The sequence below is a fragment of the Ovis aries genome, chromosome 25 (genome assembly GCF_016772045.2).
Source record: "Ovis aries strain OAR_USU_Benz2616 breed Rambouillet chromosome 25, ARS-UI_Ramb_v3.0, whole genome shotgun sequence".
NCBI lineage: Eukaryota > Metazoa > Chordata > Mammalia > Artiodactyla > Bovidae > Ovis > Ovis aries.
The window spans coordinates 44,811,974-44,832,597 of NC_056078.1; the positions used below are offsets into that span (position 1 = coordinate 44,811,974).

General features: G+C 47.0%; 1 long non-coding RNA gene across 1 annotated transcript; it reads right to left on the reverse strand.

The window, feature by feature from the left end:
- Window positions 1-5,132: 5,132 nt before the first annotated feature.
- LOC114112619 (uncharacterized) lies at window positions 5,133-10,467 on the reverse strand. The gene is made up of 3 exons (XR_006058027.2): window positions 7,431-10,467; window positions 7,181-7,275; window positions 5,133-6,435 (listed from the first exon to the last, which is right to left on the reverse strand). It is a non-coding gene; the product is annotated as an uncharacterized LOC114112619 (long non-coding RNA).
- Between the last annotated feature and the right edge of the window lie 10,157 nt (window positions 10,468-20,624).

Here is a 20,624-nt window from a genome sequence, read left to right on the forward strand (position 1 = left end):
CATGTGGGTGCAGCCTTCTCTCCATGAGCCTTGAGCAGTTTTCCCAGTGGAAGGACATTCTTTCCCACAGCAGGTGCCAACCAAGGGGACAACAGAACTTGGCTCCTGGACACAGGGTATGCACTCTCTCCTCACATCTGATGAAGACACCTGATCACAGTGGAGACGATGCAGGCACCGCCTCCTGACCCCAAGTTTAGTATAAACCTTCAGTAGTAAAGGGTTGTGGATATTGCATCAAGACCCCACTTTTTAATGACAACATTCCTGGATAACTAGTGACATATAATATGTAGTTTTTATTTGAGTTTTGTTCTGTACTAAGCACTTACCTTTGCTTTTCATTTCTCTTCTTTTCACAGCTATTTGTAAGGCCTCCCCAGACAGCCATTTTGCTTTTTTGCACTTTTTTCCCCCATGGGGATGGTCTTGATCCCTGTCTCCTGTACAGTGTCATGAACCTCCGTCCATAGTTCATCAGGCACTCTATCTATCAGATCTAGGCCCTTAAATCTATTTGTCACTTCCACTGTATAATCATAAGGGATTTGATTTAGGTCATACCTGAACCCCATGAACAGTATGAAAAGGCAAAATGATAGCATACTGAAAGAGGAACTCCCCAGGTCAGTAGGTGCCCAACACATTACTGGATACCAGTGGAGAAATAACTCCAGAAAGAATGAAGGGATGGAGCCAAAGCAAAAACAATACCCAGCTGTGGATGTGACTGGTGATAGAAGCAAGGTCTGATGCTGTAAAGAGCAATATTGCACAGGAACCTGGAATGTCAGGTCCATGAATCAAGGCAAATTGGAAGTGGTCAAACAAGAGATGGCAAGGGTGAACGCTGACATTCTAGGAATCAGCAAATTAAAATGGACTGGTGGGTGAATTTAACTCAGATGACCATTATATCTACTACTGCGGGCAGGAATCCCTCAGAAGAAATGGAGTAGCCATCATGGTCAACAAAAGAGTCTGAAATGCAGTACTTGGATGCAATCTCAAAAATGACAGAATGATCTCTGTTTGTTTCCAAGGCAAACCATTCAATATCACAGTAATCCAAGTCTATGCCCCAACCAGTAACGCTGAAGAAGCTGAAGTTGAATGTTTCTATGAAGACCTACAAGACCTTTTAGAACTAACACCCAAGAAAGATGTCCTTTTCATTATAGGGGATTGGAATGCAAAAGTAGGAAGTCAAGAAACACCTGGAGTAGCAGGCAAATTTGGCCTTGGAATGTGGACTGAAGCAGGGCAAAGACTAATAGAGTTTTGCCAAGAGAATGCACTGGTCATAGCAAACATCCTCTTCCAACAACACAAGAGAAGACTCTATACATGGACATCACCAGATGGTCAACACCGAAATCAGATTGATTATATTCTTTGCAGCCAAAGATGGAGACGCTCTATACAGGCAACAAAAACAAGACCAGGAGCTGACTGTGGCTCAGATCAGGAACTCTTTATTACCAAATTCAGACTTAAATTGAAGAAAGTAGGGAAAACCGCTAGACCATTCAGGTATGACCTAAATCAAATCCCTTATGATTATACAGGGGAAGCGAGAAATAGATTTAAGGGCCTAGATCTGATAGATAGAGTGTCTGATGAACTATGGAATGAGGTTCGTGACATTGTACAGGAGACAGGGATCAAGACCATCCCCATGGGAAAAGAAATGCAAAAAAGCAAAATGGCTGTCTGAGGAGGCCTTACAAGTAGCTGTGGAAAGAAGAGAGGTGAAAAGCACAGGAGAAAAGGAAAGATATTTCCATTTGAATGCAGGATTCCAAAGAATAGCAAGAAGAGATAAGAAAGACTTCTTCAGTGATCAATGCAAAGAAATAGAGAAAAAGAACAGAATGCGGAAGACGAGAAATCTCTTCAAGAAAATTAGAGATACCAAGGGAACATTTCATGCAAAGATGGGCTCGATAAAGGACAGAAATGGTATGGACCTAACAGAAGCAGAAGATATTAAGAAGAGGTGGCAAGAATACACAGAAGAACTGTACAAAAAAGATCTTCACGACCCGGATAATCACAATGGTGTGATCACTCACCTAGAGCCAGACATCCTGGAATGTGAAGTCAAGTGGGCCTTAGAAAGCATCACTATGAACAAAGCTAGTGGAGGTGATGGCATTCCAGTTCAGCTATTTCACATCCTGAAAGATGATGCTGTGAAAGTGCTGCACTCAATATGCCAGCAAATTTGGAAAGCTCAGCAGTGGCCACAGGACTGGAAAAGGTCAGTTTTCATTCCAGTCCCAATGAAAGGCAATGCCAAAGAATGCTCAAATTACCGCACAATTTCACTCATCTCACACGGTAGTAATGGTCAGAATTATCCAAGCCAGGCTTCAGCAACGCGTGAACCGTGAACTTCCTGATGTTCAAGCTGGTTTTAGAAAAGGCAGAGGAGCCAGAGATCAAATTGCCAACATCCACTGGATCATGGAAAAAGCAAGAGAGTTCCAGAAAACATCTATTTCTGCTTTCTTGACTATGCCAAAGCCTTTGACTGTGTGGATCACAAGAAACTGTGGAAAATTTTGAAAGAGATGGGAATACCAGACCACCTAACCTGCCTCTTGAGAAATCTGTATGCAGGTCAGGAAGCAATAGTTAGAACTGGACATGGAACAACAGACTGGTTTCAAATAGGAAAGGAGTATGTCAAGGGTGTATATTGTCACCCTGCTTATTTAACTTATATGCAGAGTACATCACGAGAAACACTGGACTGGAAGAAACACAAGCTGGAATCAAGATTACCGGGAGAAATATCAATAACCTCAGATATGCAGATGACACCACCCTTATGGCAGAAAGTGAAGAGGAACTAAAAAGCCTTTTGATGAAAGTGAAAGAGGAGAGTGAAAAAGTTGGCTTAAAGCTCAACATTCAGAATACTAAGATCATGGCATCCAGTCCCATCACTTCATGGGAAATAGATGGGGAAACAGTGGAAACAGTGTCAGACTTTATTTTTTTGGGCTCCAAAATCACTGCAGATGGTGACTGCAGCCATGAAATTAAAAGACGCTTATTCCTTGGAAGAAAAGTTATGACCAACCTAGATAGCATACTCAAAAGCAGAGACATTAATTTGCCGACTAAGGTCCATCTAGTCAAGGCTATGGTTTTTCCAGTGGTCATGTATGGATGTGAGAGTTGGACTGTGCAGAAGGCTGAGCGCAGAAGCATTGATGCTTTTGAACTGTGGTGTTGGAGAAGACTCCTGAGAGTCCCTTGGACTGCAAGGAGATCCAACCAGTTCATTCTAAAGGAGATCAGTCCTGCGTGTTCATTGGAAGGACTGATGTTGAAACTGAAATTCCAATATTTTGGGCACCTGATGCAAAGAGCTGACTCATTGGAAAAGACACTGATGCTGGGAGAGATTGAGAGCAGGAGGAGAAGGGGATGACAGAGGATGAGATGGTGGGATGGCATCACCAACTGGATGGACATGAGTTTGAGTGAGCTCCGGAGTTGGTGATGGACAGGGAGGCCTGGCGTGCTGCAGTCCATGGGGTCACAGAGAGTTGGAGACAATTGAACAACTGAACTGAACTGAGTCTGTATTTGGGCCAGACCTTTTGCAGGGCTAAATTTTCCAGTTTCTGAGAATGTAGCCAAGGGGTGAGTCTGAGAGAGGCTCCCGGGACGTACCAGAGCGCACTCTTGGACTATCTGACATAGAATGGGGTACTCAGAGTCACTGGCTGACAGAAAGGTGTCCCCTTTGTCCCAGTGATCTCCCCTGTGACTAATGCATGAAAATGGCCGCCCGACCCAACAGCCGCGCCCAACAGTGAGAGGGGGACCCCTGAGAACCGTGCTGCTAGGGCACGTGTGACCCGGGCAGAGACAGACTCCATACTTGTCACAAGTGCATGGGGAACATTCTCCAAAATTGACCACATGTTAGGCCAGAAAATAAGTCCACTATAAATAGACTCAAACCCTGCAAAGGCACTGTTTCCTGTCGCAATGCAACGAAACGAAAAGTTAATAGCAGAAGGAAAGGTGGGAAGACCCACAACATGTGAAGATTGAACACACTCTTGCGTAACCAGCAGGCTAAAAGCAAGAGCAATAAGAAAGGAGCTTAGAGAATACCTGGGGACAAACCGAAATATAAACATACCAAAATGTATAGTGCCGGGAGCCATCGCGGGAGATCCCACCCACGACAAGGTCATGTGGAAGAGAACTGTTAAGCAAGGCTTCAGAACTCAACGTGCTCCCTAGGCTTTCTCGAGCATCTACCCCAAAACAGAATCTGTCTATTTTACTACTTCATGACTTTCACCAACTCCTGTGACATTAACAGGGGGCTAACCCTGATCACCTTTCACTGGAGAAAATCAACTCAGGGCTATAGCTAATCAGTCTCCTGGACATGAGAGAAATATTTCAAATCAAACCCCCTCTGTTAGCATTTTAGCTTGCTTGGCAGATATATCCAGACTCTTGCAGCTATGCATATGATTATTTACATCTTCCAAACTGTGAGAGGCATGGAAAGCCTAAAACAGAGCCTTTCTAAGAGTTAACAGTTATTCGAGTAGTACTAGGCATAGGATGTCTTTGTTGGGCCAATGCATGTTGCTGAGTTCCCATGTCTCTAATCCACTGTGCACCTGGGAGTGCATTAGTTAACAGAGTTGGAAAGTAAGAAAAACAAGTGTAGCCTGAAATTAACCACATGGGACTTTTGAGCTAATTGGTTCTTTCTTGTAACTCACTGCACCTTTGCTTCGTGAGAATGTAACTCTGTTTAATACTTTTTGAGGCTGACATAGATTAGAAATATAAAAAAAAACATTTCAAGGGAAAGTAAGTTTTCTGGTTGAACAGCCTTTATCAAAAGAGGGTCATAAAATGTTCACAGGCCTCCAAGGCCAGAAGATAATGTACACAATATTGTTTATGGGAAAGGTTTGCAGAAATTATCTTGATTTCGATAAAGACAAAATAGACGTAATGTTTGGGCTGACTCTGTATGACTTTGCATCTTTCATTTCCCTCTATGTACAAATAAAGGTATAAAAGGCCCTTTTAAAAATAAAAACAATGGGCCTCGCTTGAAGAAGCTTGGTCACCCCATGTTTTTCTTTTTTCTCTGTTTTTCTCTCTTACTTTCTTTTTCAGGCTGATCCCTGGAGCATAGAGGCTCCCTGCGTTCTCTTATCTGCCCGGGTTTCTAAGACCTGAATGGGAAGACGTTCTGCATCTTCATTCCCTTGGGAGACCAGGAAGGCACCTGTGGCCTCCGTGAACGGGGCAAACTTCTTGTCTCGAAGTTTTATTGGCTTTCTATGTAAACCAAAAAATATCAGCCTCTTTCTCTCCTCTATTTTCTCATCTATAATATTCTTTCCTTATCTCTCTCTAAATCAATCACAGACACCGTTTTTCCTTCAGGTTCCCCTGGATCCTACGGGGGCTGGACCCCAGCAGTATGAGATTCTGCAAAAACATCACCAACAATGAAATGTAAAGCTGGTAATGCATACGTTTAAAAGAAAGCTCAAATAAGCAACCTATCTTTACACCTAGGCAGAAAAGGGAGACCAAACCAAACTCAAAGCTAGAAGGAGGAAGGAAAATAGTAAAGATTAGCTCTCAGATACATACACAGAAGAGGAAAACCAAAGAAATCAATTGTAGACAAAAGTTACTTCAACCAGGTTGACATAAGTAACAAATCTTTAGCTATATTGACTAAGAAAAAGACAAGTAAAATCAGTAACAAAGGGGAAACATAACTGCTGATTTGACAAAGCAGAGCACTGCAGGAGAACTCTGCACAGCCGGATGCTATGAGGCTGGATAACCTGGATGCAGAGCTGTTATTTAAGCCTCAGGCTGCGGTGTTTTATTCTGGCAACCCTAGCAAACTAGCGAAGCTTTATCCTCTTTCTTGCAAACAAAAGTTATGAAAACAGTGCCCAAACCCACAAAGTATACAAAGTATCCAAAAGGAGGAAAAAAGAAAAGGATGAACTACCTAGGGTGTTGAGAAAAATCTTTGTTTCTTATCAAAGTTAAAATAAAAACATCAAAACCACCAGAAAAATCTCATGAATAGACATTTTAGAGAAGCCCAACAACAGCCGTGGTAAAACAAACCAGAAATTCATTCAGTTGGTAAAACCAGTAAAATAATATCGTAAAATAAAAACAGTAAAATGCATTGTATTCTTTGGAGGTTTAAAAAAATTCAACTTACTGAAAATTCCAAAGAGGTTATAGTAGAGAGATATATTATATACTTGCCTTAATTTGTGCCTCCTATCGTTTAGCCTGTGTGTCCAGGGCCATCTGCCCTCCACAGGTAGTATTTTGTTTTTACGGATCCTTCTAGAGTTCCTTGTAAGAAAACATGGAAGTATATTTCTCCTCCACGCCCTAATTAAAAACACAAATAGTGGTCTATTAAGCATGCTGTTTTGTTACATGTTGATTTTATTTGACAATGCCGGGGGAACTGTCTTCCCTCAGGACATACTTTCCTGCACAGCAGGCCACTGGGTGGATGATGTAGTATTATAATGCTTTTTGCCCATCCACATTGGGATGAACACTGATATGCAAGAAGACGGACACTGGGATTCAGGAAAAAAAAATTCTCCACAGTATAAGCTGTGGGAAAATTTAGTGTGACTTATTACACCAACAGATCTTATGAAAACAGGAGCAAAAACTGCCTTAGTGACTTGATTTAGTACCTGAAGGACTCAAATTCAGAGACTCCTAAGACCTTACCCCCAATTTATTGGCATACTGTTCTTCTAGGGGGTAAGGAAAGCCATCTAAGTGTGTCTCCTGATATTTCGTTTTAACATGTTCATGAGCAAAACAAAGAATATGAAACAAAAGACATCTTCAAGCACGTGTGGTTAGGTGATTTTAAATTATTGATCAAAAGTATAATTTTCTCCTAAAATAAAATGGGATTTCTGCTTCCAAATAAATACAAAGAGTGTCTGGACTTCCTCACCAGTAGTAACTGGTAATTAGAAAGCTGAACAAAATGCATGAAACGAACCCTGAGTCAGAATGCTTGGCCCGAGACAACCTGGAAACCAACCCCATCACCATAAAACGTGAGACCGCAGGTCACATGGTGGAGAGGGCCCCTGGGCTTCCTCACCCTGCTGCTGTCCTCCTGGGCGCCCCTCCAGCCAAGTCTCTTGCTTTGTCAGCACGTGTGAGCCCACTCTAGGGCCCTGCAGAGGGTTCCCCTTCCTGCAACGATAAGAGGAACAGTGTCTACTTGCCCACCTACCATTGGGAATTAAAAAGCTGAACAAAACAGGAAACTATTCTCAGACCCTGAACCGCAGGCAGTGTGGGGGTTCCGGGGCTAGGTTCCTCGCGTGAAGGTGAGCACACACACCAACCTGATGACTCCGCACCTCTCTGCCTTCAGGCGGTTTTCACGCTGCAACTGCAGGCAGAGGAGCCCATGAACATTCTGGCAGAATCAGAACTGAGAACACGGCTGAGCTGGGAGGCCACCGAGGCTCTGATCTGTGTGGCAGGGCTTCAGAAATGAGGGAGCTACTCAGAGAAAGTTCCACACAGCTGCTGAATGGTCACTTTGAGTCTTTATCGAATATCAATCGGGAGACACAGAGGTCAGATTCCGTAATGAATAAAAAACAAAACCATAAAATATTGGTCTCAAAGCAAAAAATAAAACAATTCCTTCCACAGTAAATTTTTTTCTAAGTATGACAAACGAAGACTAGTGAGCAGTACACACATACGTAAATGGATATGTTTCTAGAGAGCAGTTTTTAAAAGATGTCAAAACCTCTTGTCATGCCAGCCTTCGAATTCTGCTGAAAAAGTGAAAAGAGTAATGTGGAACTAGGTCTTTGCATACAAAAAGGCATTCGAATAGCTTTAGTATTTCTTTCAAAAATTTTTTCATCGGTGAAAAATTGTTTTCCCCTTTTCTGTTGGTTTCTGCCATACAACAATCCCCATTAGCCATAATTACTTACATATGTATTTTATATTTGTATATCACTTGCTTGTTGAGCCTCTCTCCCCTCCTTGAATAGCTTTAGTTTTAGGATGGAAAAGTTATAAAGAGCCCTATAAACAGGAAATTAACAATGTTACACGTGTTCCTCACTCAATATTACGCTTCCATTATCATGTTTATAAAAGACCTTAAAATACACATCAGTAAGTGCATTTCCCAGCTACTATTTGGGTTGCAAGGGGTCAGCCGGCACCACTTGCATTAGGCTGAGACTAGGGGTACGCATGGGAGTGATAGCAAACCAGGAAGGCACGTCCTGCTCAGAGCTAGTGACTAGGGAAGCTGGAGGGCGGCTGCGGGGAAGAGAGGTGCCCCTGGGATTGCTTAGAGGAGCATGTTCCCCCCGATGTTTCTAATTGGAAAGGATACAGAAGCAAAGTCACTAACCGAAACTGGACCATGAGGCCTATTGCAGCAGTTTGGCGGGGGGGGGGGGGGGGGGGGGGTCTGTATTTCCCGAATGGCTGCTGCCGGGAATGGGGCCAGGCCTCCCGGGTTGTAGTTTTAAAGAAGTACTTAGACATACTGAAACTCCTCTTCGGTCATCTTTAACTGAGCAGCTGTTCTGTAGATAAACTTCATAATTACAGACAACAGTAATTACAGTATCAGGTAACAACGATAATAGTAACTTTCATTATTATAGATTTCGTTCATCTACTAAAACCTGCTACTGCTGCTCCTAAGTCGCTTCAGTCGTGTCCGACTCTGTGTGACCCGATAGACGGCAGCCCACCAGGCTTCCCCGTCCCTGGGATTCTCCAGGTAAGGACAGTGGAATGGGTTGCCATTTCCTTCTTCAATGCATGAACGTGAAAGTGAAGTCAGTCCTGTCCAACCGTATGGACTGCAGCCTACCAGGCTCCTCCGCCCCTGGGATTTTCCAGGAAAGAGTATTGGAGTGGGTTGCCCTTACCTTCTCCCTACTAACCTGCATTGTAGCAAATTTCAAAGCACCAAAGTTGTCTGGCTATCTAGTCGACCTGTCGGCGGTGATCACCCAGCATGAACGCCACCGGGACAAATCCGGATCGTAGGGCGCAGAAGGCACAGCATCACCACTCCGCACGCGTTTCCTCCGAGTGCGCCGGAGGTTGCATTTCTCTCTCCCACATCCTCCCGTTCACCCGTGTTGAGGCTCTTCTGAGACTAAAGGGGCGCCAGGCTCGCGTTTCCTTAGAACCATCCACGGGACGGCCGCGGACGCTTTGTCTCAAATATTTATTTGGCACTTCCAACCGCCGAACCCAGGCAGGACTGGAGACGCGCATGGGGCTCTTTTCTTACTCGCTACGTTCCCTGTTAACACCCGCGGTGAGGGGACTCGTGAGTGTGGGGTCGAGGGCCGCAAGGGGAAAAGGTGGGACAACAGGCGGTCCCCGTGTAGACACAGCCCGGCCTCGTACGACCGCAGAGCCTGGAGAAACGACAGTGGGCGCCGGGGAGCAGCTTCCCCGCCTCCCATCTCTGCTGCGGGCCTGAGCCCCAGGCGGCGAGAACCCGCGTTGTTGCAGGGAGAGCCGTACGCGCAGCCCTGTTCCGCGAGTTCGACCTGTCCCACTCCGGGGGGTCCGTGATTCAGGGACGGCCGACGGAGACACGGCAACTCTCAGCTGAGACAGAAAAACTGACTAATGTGGCCCAGGACACCGCGTGGGGCACGCTCAGTCTCAGCCGCGAACTATAACCCAGGCCGTACCCGGGGACCGAAGAAACGTCTCGACCGCTCCCCAGCTCCTAGAGACACGAGTCGGCCTCATCAAGCAAGCCTGCCCGTTCTAGTCACGCGGAAGCAGGACGCGTCCAGGCCCGCTAAACGAACTCTACGAGCAGGATTCGCGCGGGCTGGCCAAACCTCGGAGTCTGGAGCGGGAATACCGAGGAAGGGAAACAAACGCCTTAAAAGGTGACCCACGAGTCTGGACGCCGAGCCACCAGCGCTCCGGCGGGGAAGATCCTCTCTCTCCCCGTTCCGAGGCCCCGCGGATGGCTGGGCGCGGGGAAATGCTGGTCGACCCGAGCGAGCTATCAAATCTTCCTGCCCCAGCGGCAGGGAGCCTCCCAACACCCTGCAGATCCAATCTTCAGCAGGAGCAGGCCTGCCCAGGCCTCCGCAGCACCGTGGATATCGCCGCCAGTGCTGCCGGCCTCTGGAGCTCCCTTCCGCGTATGCCGGCTGAATCGCAGCCCTTGTGAAGGTCGACCGAAGGAAAGAAACGCTCTGCAAGCGGCCGCCGGGGGCGCACGACAACCGGTTCGAGCGTCCCCGGGACGAGGCTCCGTCGCCGGCAGGGCGCAGTGGCGCCTACCGCCCGAACGCCCGAGCTCGCCGGGGGCCTCTGCCTCGGAGGGGGCTCCCCGCTCGGGACAGCACGGCGCGGAGCGGCCCAGGGCGGGCGGAGAGCGGGAGGCCGCGGCGGAGAAGCCCTCCCCGCGAGACTGCAAGGCCCAGGCGAACCTGAGCAAGGGAGATTCTGCAGGGGGCTGGGCTGTGTGAACTGCAGGCTGAAACAGTGACGGTAACACAAAGAGAGAGAGAGCGGGAGACACTGCATTCTGTAATTTCAGAGTCCAGATGCTGCTGAAGTATAAAAGCCAAGGCTCAGAAGCCATAAAGGAAAGGACTGAAAATTTGGCTACGTAATTGGTCTTTGAGTCTTTACCAAGCAAAGCCAGATGACAAGAAACGGGTGTACGGGAACACGTGTGCAACTACACGTATAACAGCGATGTTGACGTCAGCATTACTTAATCACAGAATGTTTAGGAAGCACGGCAAGAGACCAGTGCTTTTACACAACAACTATCAATTTGCTTTTTGGTTTATTGCTGTTATTTAAATGAGTTAGATCTATAAGTATTGGAAAGATATCTATGGCAAACTGTTAAATGAAAACAAAGTTCTAGCACTTCCAGCGGTGCATATATATGTGCATTTACCTTTTTTAAAAATGCAGTGGAAAAGTAGAGAGAGTAGCTGAAGAGGTTTTAAAAAGCAAGAATCGAGTTTTCCCTATAGCCTGATGTCTGGACAGAAAGACGTGCAGAAACAAAGATGGGCCACACGACGTGCTTTTCTGCTCCCTCCTACTCTGGTCTTGGGACAGGCAGCTGGCATCTCAGCCCATCCACCTCTCTGCTCCACTAACACCCAGAGCCCCTGCGGGCAATCAGAGCTCTGACTCTGCAGGCCTGGGATCCCTATGTCCACAGTCTCTTCCTTCAGGTCAGGAGCCTCGAGCCATTCACTTGGCTTGCCCAATCATGCGTGCCCAGAGCTGCTGGCTCTAACACACACCTGTGTAGTCCTTCCCGCCATCAGCTTTGAGCTGATATCCCAGGGGAAGACCATTCCCCTCACAAAACAGCTGTGAACCAAGGGAACAACCGGAAGTTTGCACCTGGACCCATTATACAAACTCTGTGCACACTCAGCTCCCAAGGACACTACCCTGTTCACCGCGCTGTTTGCATGGCATGGCCACTGCTTACTTGAAGTATCCAGACTCACTTCTGTGGCAAGACGAAATACGAGGTGCGTACACACACGCACGCACACACACACGCACGCACACACGCACGCACACGAGCACACACACACATGCACAAACATAGAGGCACACACATACCCCAGGTGCCACTCTGGACCCCTGCTAGGGCTGGCAATGGTGGGAGCAGAGAAGAGATCACTGTTGCTACTTCTCGGGTCCCCTGCGCTGACAGACCCTGGTGGCTTCACTGATTTCACTGTGGAGAGTGCGGGCTTGGAGCGCCCTGGTCTGTAGTTTGCTCTCCAGCGCCCTGCGCTCTATTCGGTCCACTCTACCCTTTCTCCTCAATGCACAGTCAGCACTAAGAAATGAGAATCAACACACATTGCGTTCAGCCTTCAAATCCGAACAAAGTTTAAGAGCAGAGAGAAACTGAGTTCTTGTGAAGAAGGTAGTGAGAAAATTGTATTTATCCGTTTTGTAGCTGCCAAAATGTTCAAATATAGTCTATAAAAGCTTAATATTTTTTAAAATTAGGAAAAGTAAATAGGTCCTCATTACTCCTCCTTGCCCATCACCACCTCTGCCCCAGCGTCCATCACACTGGGCTCGCCTGACGACACGCCTGTTCTCCTGGTTGGGGACCTTTTTCACACTCATCACTGTCGTCTGTGTCCGCTGCACACCTGCGGCCATGGGGGCCATTCCCATGGTGAATCGGGGGGTTTTCTCCAGTGAGCCTCAGGGGTGTTGTTGTTTTCTTTTAATAGAAACCTCTCCCGTCTGTCCTGTAAACTCACAACCTTTATAGATGCTGTAGCGAGCGGGTGTGAGTGACAGAAAGAGGCTGTTTCCATATCAGTCCCTGAGCTGCCACGTGCCCAACAGAGTGGTGGGTGTCACTGGCATCAATATTTCCTGGGCGGTGTTAGAAGATCCAGGCTGAAAGGAGAAACCGGACAATTTGGCAAGACACAGATCAAACCAGGAACGAGAGCAAGTCCCTCTCATTGTTTCAAGGTCAAGAACTCAGCCCCCACTGTCCTCCTCTGCATCCTCACGCAGGACGGTTGAAACTGACCAGATAAAGCTGAGAAGACGGAGAGCCGTCATGAGAGCCAAGCCTCTAAAGCCCTGCTGGATACTCCAGACTGAGTCCCCAACACTCACCTGGGGGTGACCCCTCCCACCAAACCACAGGCATGCAGAGATAAGGGGAACCCTGCTCTCTCTGGGGTCAAGGGGAAAACACTATGGGCTGCTGCTGCTGCTGCTGCTGGTAAGTCACTTCAGTCATGTCGAACTCTGTGCAACCCCATGAACTGCAGCCCACCAGGCTCCTCCGTCCATGGGATTTTCCAGGCAAGAGTACTGGAGTGGGGTGCCATTGCCTTCTCTGAAAACACTATGGGCTACTCCCCACATAAACAAGGTAGTAATATTCCCATTTTACACAGAAAAAAACAAAAGTCATGAGCTGTTATACTCGGATTAGACCTACTTTTTCAGTTACTTAATTAATATTCCATTCCTATGATTTACATCAAATCCCAAGAAACCCTCACAATGATCACGTGGGGAATCTTGACTCCATAGAACAAACACCACTCTCAAACATTTCAATAACCAATTCTTGATCAAATGCATCAGGCTTTGTTCTCCAATATCCACCGAAGTGGTTTACAGTTTCCCATCCTTCCTGCTGTGCCCTCCCCTGACCCTCTGGATGCAACTGCCTTCTGTCTTCTTAACTGCCCCCCATGTGGGAATCAGGCAGCTTTGGAGCCTTAACCTTAGTTCCATCATCCATGGCCTCAGATATGTGGCCAAGCCACTGTGAACCTTTTCAGTGGTGGATGAAACAACCTAAGGGGTCATGTCTTGGTGGAAGGTCAGGCACTCTGGTCGCACAGATAAGCTCTTAAACCCCCCTGCACAGGAAAGAAGCAGGAGCAGGCACATCATGAGTCCCCCGGTGGGTGTCACAGCCCCACAGGGCAGACGCGCTCATCAAATGCAGAGGAAGCTCGCTTTGGGGTGAAATCTAGGTGACACCTTCAGAGACGTGGTGAAATGCTCCATGGATTTCTGCCCTTCTAAATATTATTGGCAGAAACAGTCATCATTGCATAATCTTTGTTTAGGAAAGTATTTGTCTTTAAGGAAGAAAAATTACACTACTTATATTCTTCATTGAACAAATTTGTGTGCCCACTCAAAGCATATTCTGACATTAGTTGATGCTCCCCATCTTCCAAAAAGATAAGAAATATAGTCATTTGTTTCCTTTCAGCCTGCTCATCTCCAGGTGTCCCATTTTCCCAGAAGGGTGTGCTTCCTCTGAGTACAAGTCCCACCTACTCTCTCATCTTCAGAAGAGAGCTCAGGCTTCAACCATAAATTCAGACTTTGAAATAAATACCTCAGATGATCTAGTGGCCCCAGGAAAATGAGAAGCTGTCCCTAATGTGGTGAGAAACCTTGGGTCTCCTTCCCAACTAATCTTCTGCCAAGCCTCCCTCCCCTCTGGGTTATTATCCTAAAGATGTCTGTGGGCAGCAGCTGATGTGAGAGAAAAGAGGGTCTCCAGAGGCCCAGCACCGCCCCACCCTCTCCCCAGCAGCCCTAATTCTGGGTCTGGCTTCTTTTTTTGTTTGTGTCTTTTAGCACGAGTGCTCTTTTCAGCCATCCTAGGACTTCCTTTAGAGCAGTTCCTGAAAGATTCCCCAACCACCATTGGCCCCATCTGCCACTTCTGTACTTCCCTTCTGAAACGAAATTCAGTTCTTTCAAAAAGATTGAGTCCAGCGACTTCCCTGGAGGTGCAGTGGAGGGGACACAGGTTTGACCTCTGGTCTGGGAAGATCCCACATGCCACAGAGCAAGGAAGCCTGTGCGCCCGACTCCTGAAGCCCGCACAGCCGGAGCAGGTGCTCCACAGCAAGGGCAGCCGCCACAGTGAGAAGCCCAAGTACCGCGGTGAAGAGCAGCCTCTCAGGCCATGGAGGCCAGAACCACAGAAAGCGGATGTGCAGCAGCGACAGCCCAGTGCAGCCAGAAGAGATTAATTGACTAGTTGAATTTTTAAAAGACTGAGCCCAGAAAAAAAAAAAAAAGAATGACGTTTCATTTCTCTTTATTTTCATGCTTCTTCTGACACTTTGCACCTGATTCTGTTGGATTCTTAGGATGCTTACAAAACTCCAGGTCACAGAAAAGGAGGAATTCCCAGTGTGTTCAGCGTCTCAGGGAACAGGCACACATCACTTCTGCTGAATAGTCCAAGGAGATGTGAGGGTAACAATGAACCAAAACCACCAGAAAACCGCAGGAGGAGAGCAGCCCATGGATCCTGGAACTGTTGTCTGCGGGGCTCACTCGGGGCAGCAGAGGACCCAGAGGGTGGCTGGGCTTCGTGAGCCCCCAGACTGCTGGGGAAGGCTGCCGTCTTTCAGTGATGATTCAGGCTCCCCATCAGGAAAACCAGGCCAGATCTCAGCATCTCTGACTCAGTAAATACCTAGGACCCACCCCAAGCCCACCCTCTCCTCCTCTCTCTCAGGCAGCATGAATGCAGTGTGGGCTAGGTCGCTGATCGTCCTGGGGTGCTAAGGCCAGGGCTGGCCACATAACTCACCACCCGGGGATTCTCGGGGTCATAAGGACTTACCTACTTTCCCATTCAGGTGAGGAACAGCAGTGTCTGTGACAGGCAGGGCGTCCCAATAAGGCAAAGGGACAGGCCGAGTCAAGGAGAAACGACGGGAGGCGGTCCGTGCGGGAAGCTGCCCAGGGCAGCACGGCCAGCCCCTCTGCTCAGGGACAGGCGGGCGCCCTCGTCACCAGAAGCAAGCGCGGCTCAGCCGGGGTCCCAGGGCTGTGACTCACAGCAGGTAATCACACCAGCTCCTCGGTCCCTGAACCAGGCGGGCATTTGGGAATCTGGGATGGCCAAGGAGAGCCAAGCCAGGTGCAAGATCAGCCCACGGAGCCTGCGGACCTTGACACCCACTGGGCGGAGCCCAGAGAGAAGGGCTCACCGGTCACCAACTCTCGGTGAGGGGGAGGGCGGGAAGCTTTGGCCTGAGTCTCATTCCTAGGACCTACCTACAAGGGTAAAGACTGACCTGACCATTGCTAGATTCTTTTTAACAGAAGCCCAGGGTTCCTACTGTACCCAGTTTCTAACGGGCCAAGGTGAAGATGGAAGAAAACGTTAGCATCCTTCCTTCTTGGATTCAGTTGTAAATTCATCCAATATTTACCAGACATTTTTATCACTAGTGATAAAGAACAAAATCTCTCTTTGAGAAGCTCATTCTCTGCCGGTAATACAGAAAGCAACCCCCGTCACAGGGCAGTGGAGAGTCCACTCGCTCCGCCCAGGAGTCTAGAAGTCCTGACAGTCCCATGGGGGGAGGAGGTTCAGGTGAGTCTTTAAAAGTGGGACTCTTTTACCTGGAGGTGGAGGCAGCTAGTGTGAAGTACAGGAACGTTTGTGAAAATGAACCTCATTCCCCCTTCTCCTCTCAGGTGCTGGACCACATGGCACCCTGGGCTGTTCTTTGAAATCCCCATGCCCTCCCCCCATCCCCCGCCCCCCAGTCACAGAGCATTTCCCTTCTGTCTGATTTCCCTGAAACATGCTTCTCTTCCAGCAACAGACAGCTCATTCCTCCACTGGCTTCAGGCCTTTACTTAAATGCTCCCTCCTGGGGGAGAGATCCCACACCACACACGGAAAGCATCAGCTCCATCCTTCTCTTCCTGCCCTGTCCTGCCCTCTCGCTCTCTCTTATTTCTTGCATCTCTGACAGCCTCTAGGGATGGGGCTGTGGGTGAAGGGAGAAGCGGGGAGAGGGTAGGGTGGTATCTTCTCTCCACAGGCTTTGCTGGGAAAGTAACTGTTTTTCTTCAGACAAGGCATGGATATAAATTGCAGGGAAATTGAAACTTAAATTGAAGGTGTTACTAAATTGAACATTAACTGTGAAAGACAACAAACATGAAGCCTTTTGGAGCGTCCCTGACAGAAGGCTGTATGATGTGATCCCTGACAGAAGGCTGTATGATATGGTCCCTGACAGAAGGCTGTATGATATGATCCCTGACAGAAGGCTGTATGATATGATCCCTGACAGAAGGCTGTATGATATGATCCCTGACAGAAGGCTGTATGATGTCTGGGGGATGAAGAACTTTAAAAAGCCAAACAGACGGGTAAGCAAAAGATGGATAAATATGATCGTGTTACAAGTAACAACTGCCGCTCATCAAAAGACATCGCAAAATGAGGAAAGCAGAAGCCGGGGAGTGGGAGTGACATGCGCAACAAGTGTGAAGATCTTTCACCAATCAATATTTTTTTAAGTAGATGTCAAAAACACGTTAACAGGCATTGCATGGATGGTGAAACATGGAAGTCCAAGGAACATTTAAAATGTGATCAGTTTCATTAGTGATAAATTAAATACGAGTTAAAATGGCAACAAAACACCATCTCACAGCTCACGGTTGAGCAAACATTCGTGAGTGACTGAAAAGCCTGGCCCAGATGTGGAACAGAGGAAGCTGTCATTCCTTGTTAATCGGAATGGCAACTGTTGTAACATAGCACAGCTGGACAAGCGCACACCCCAGGTTTCATTAATTTCCATCCAGCTCGTAAAGTAGATACATGTGAATGACATTCTTAACAGCAAAGAGCTGCAAACCGCTCCAGCACCCAGCAACAATAGAATGGATGGATTTGGTACATTTAAAGTGTGGACTACTATATAGCAGAAAAGTAATTCAATGGATGCCTACGAACGAATGAACCTCACAAACTGATACCACACACAAAATAAATACTCTATCACAAAAGGATAATCACTGTGATTCTACTTACATAAAGGGACAAAAGAGGGAAAGCCTGTGTACTCTTTAGGAACTCATATGCATGTGCAAATCTCAAATAAAAGGCAGGGAATGACATGGAATTGAGATATACAGAAAAATTAGAATCTTTTAAAATGAGAGTGGGTGCTGAGAACATGAGAATTTGCTTTTAATATTCTGCAAATTATGCCCTTATATTACCGACAAGCTTTTCTTGGTATAATCTACTTCTCAGTAAGGTTTGTGCCACATATCAAAATAAACTCCAAATGGCATTTAATATAAAATTTGATACCATAAACCTTAAGAATAAAGTGTAAATATGCATGCAATCTTGAGATGGGGAAGACCTTGATAAACTCTGATGGACTGGGTTGTGTCCTCCAGGTAGATGTGTTGACGTTCTAACCTGCAGGGACTCAGAATGTGACTGTATCTGCAGACAGAGTTTCTAAAGAGATAAATAAATGGAGACCTTTGAGTTGTGCCCTAATCCAGTATGACTCTTGTCTGTGTAGGAAAAGGAAACTGAACACAGAAAGAAACCCCAGGAACGGGTGCACACAGAGGAGGCAAGTGAGGACCCAGAGAAAGGTGTTGTCTGCATGTCAGGGAGCAAGTCCTTGGGAGAATCAACCCCAAGCACACTATGGTCTTGGATGTCCAGCCTCTGGAGCTGCAAGAAAACAGATGTCTGCCCTTCAGGCTTCTGGGGATGTGCTATTTTGTCATGGCAGCCCCAGCACACTAATAAATAAGCGTTCCATTGAAAGCCAGAGCACACAGGAAAGTCTTCGTGGGCTTTACTACAACATCGCCAAACACTTACATGTCAAAGAGGAAGCGGAAAGTTACAAACTCCAAACTATAATACACTTGACACAAGTCTGACATTGCCAACACATAGCTCCTAGAAGTGTGTAATAAACCAAGCAATCTAGCAAAAAGTTTGGCAAGATCCATAAACTGAAATGCTCATTAAAGAAATACAAATACTTGTTAGAAGATAGAAAAAAAATGTCAACTTCCTTCAACAAATTAAGGCTGAGATATTATTTTGTCTTCTATTAAGGGACAAGAGCATCATAAAATAATAGCATACACATTTAACAAAGATTGTAGCCATCATCCTTGGCAGATCTAAGTATTCAGCATTCCTTCTTGTTTGTCCTTCGACCGTACATACAGATCAAAGAGCAGTAAAAATGATTTATGCTTGGCATGGAAATTTTAAGTCTCACTCCTGGGAATTTATACCAAGTAATTAGGTAAATATTTTGACTATTAGAACATGTACTCTAAAATGAGAAATAATCTTTATTCTCAGCTTAACGATTTGGTTAAACAAAGCATAGCAACTTTCACACCATGGAAATGTTTAAATTGGAAAGGAAATAAACCAAAATATGAAGCGAGATCATCTCTGATAGGTAGATTTTCTGAATTGTATACAAGTAAATTTAAATGTCTTCCTTCCTAGTTATCAATATTTTTCAAAGTTTGCTACAATAAAATGCAGATGGCTTTGGTAATACTGTGGTGGTGGTTTCATCTCTCAGTTGTGTGTGACTCTTTGTGAACCCATGGACTGTAGTGCACCAGGCTCCTCTGTCCATGGGTTTCCCGGGCAAGAATAGTGGAGTGGGCTGCCATTTCCTTCTCCGGGGGATCTTCCCAACTCAGGGATGGAACCCATATCTCCTGCACTGCAGGCAGATTTATTACAGCTGAGCCTCCAGGGAAGCCCAGGAAATCTATAAAGTCACGTCAAAGAGACATGAAAGCAACTGCTGAGGGATCTGAGTAGAAGGGGAAATGGACCCCCGAGGCGACCTAGGCAGAGAGGGAAGCGGACCCCCGTGGGTCTGAGCAGAGTGGGAAGCGGACCCCCTAGGCGACCTGAGCAGAGTGAGAAGCGGAACCCGTGGGCCTGAGACCCAGGGACAGGACTCATCTGCATTTGAATCCTGGTCACTCTCACTTGCCCTGTAATCTTGGCTCGGTTTCTAAAAGTAGCAAAGTCTGAGCTTTGTCAGCTGCCTCAGAACCTTGTTTCCTGAACTCAAAGGGCTCAGAGCGGGCACAGAGAAAGGCTGCTTCTCACCAACTCCTCCAACCTTGTACAGTGAAAAGTAGATTTTTAAAGTCGAGAGTAATGAGGTCTGAACCAAGGGGGATGCAAAGTAGAAACAGGCCAGACAGCTGGAAAGAATCCAAAGCAGGACCAGAATCCAGAGGATGCTAAGCATGGTCACCCTGCGCTCAGTATCACGAGTCATTCCCTGGGGTTTGGGGGGATTGCTAGCTACCCTCACTATACTAGCTGCCCTCACAGACGTGAAGAACTGACTCACTGGAAAAGACCCTGATGCTGGGAAAGATTGAAGGCAGAAGGAGAAGGGGATGACAGAGGATGCGATGGCTGGATGGCATCACCGAGTCGATGGACATGAGTTTAAGTGAACTCCGGGAGTGGGTGATGGACAGGGAGGCCTGGTGCCCGTGGGGTCACAGAGAGTTGGACCTGACTGCATGAATGAACTGAACTGAGCTCCCCTCATAGAAGTGCCAACGCATGTCTTATCTAATGTGATTTTTCACGCAGCTCTGTGAGCAATAGGATTGTCATTTCTACTCCAGAAGTAAAGAAACAGGTGATTAAAGACATTAGGTGTCCTGTCCAAAATCACACAAGTAGACAGGGGTAGCGATAGGATGTGGATGTTTGTGTGACTCAGAGCCAGCTCGTGTTCACCCTACTCACACAAGCACAGTTGCTTCAGGCTTGTGCACTGAGAACGACTGGCTTCTTACTTCCGCATCTGATGACACATTGCTGTCACACTCAGCTAGGCATCAGAAGAAAGAGAAATATGCAAAGCTAAGTTTACATGGGGCACATTGTGATATAAGGTCATTTTTTTTTCCTGGTTACTCTTTTCCTCCATTGGCGACCCCCCTCCCCTGGTTCTGGATGCTCATCTTTGACGGATGGCGCTCACCTGCTGGTCCAGATGCAGGCGCAAGGCCCCAGGAGCCCCTTGTGCATCACCCTCTCTCAGCTCAGCTGTCTCCAGAGCATCTCCAGATCTAAGTAAGATCACGAGCACACAGCCCTCCCAGCTGTTTCCCTGAGGCTCCTCTGCCTGCAGTCCCTTCCTGCCCCCAGG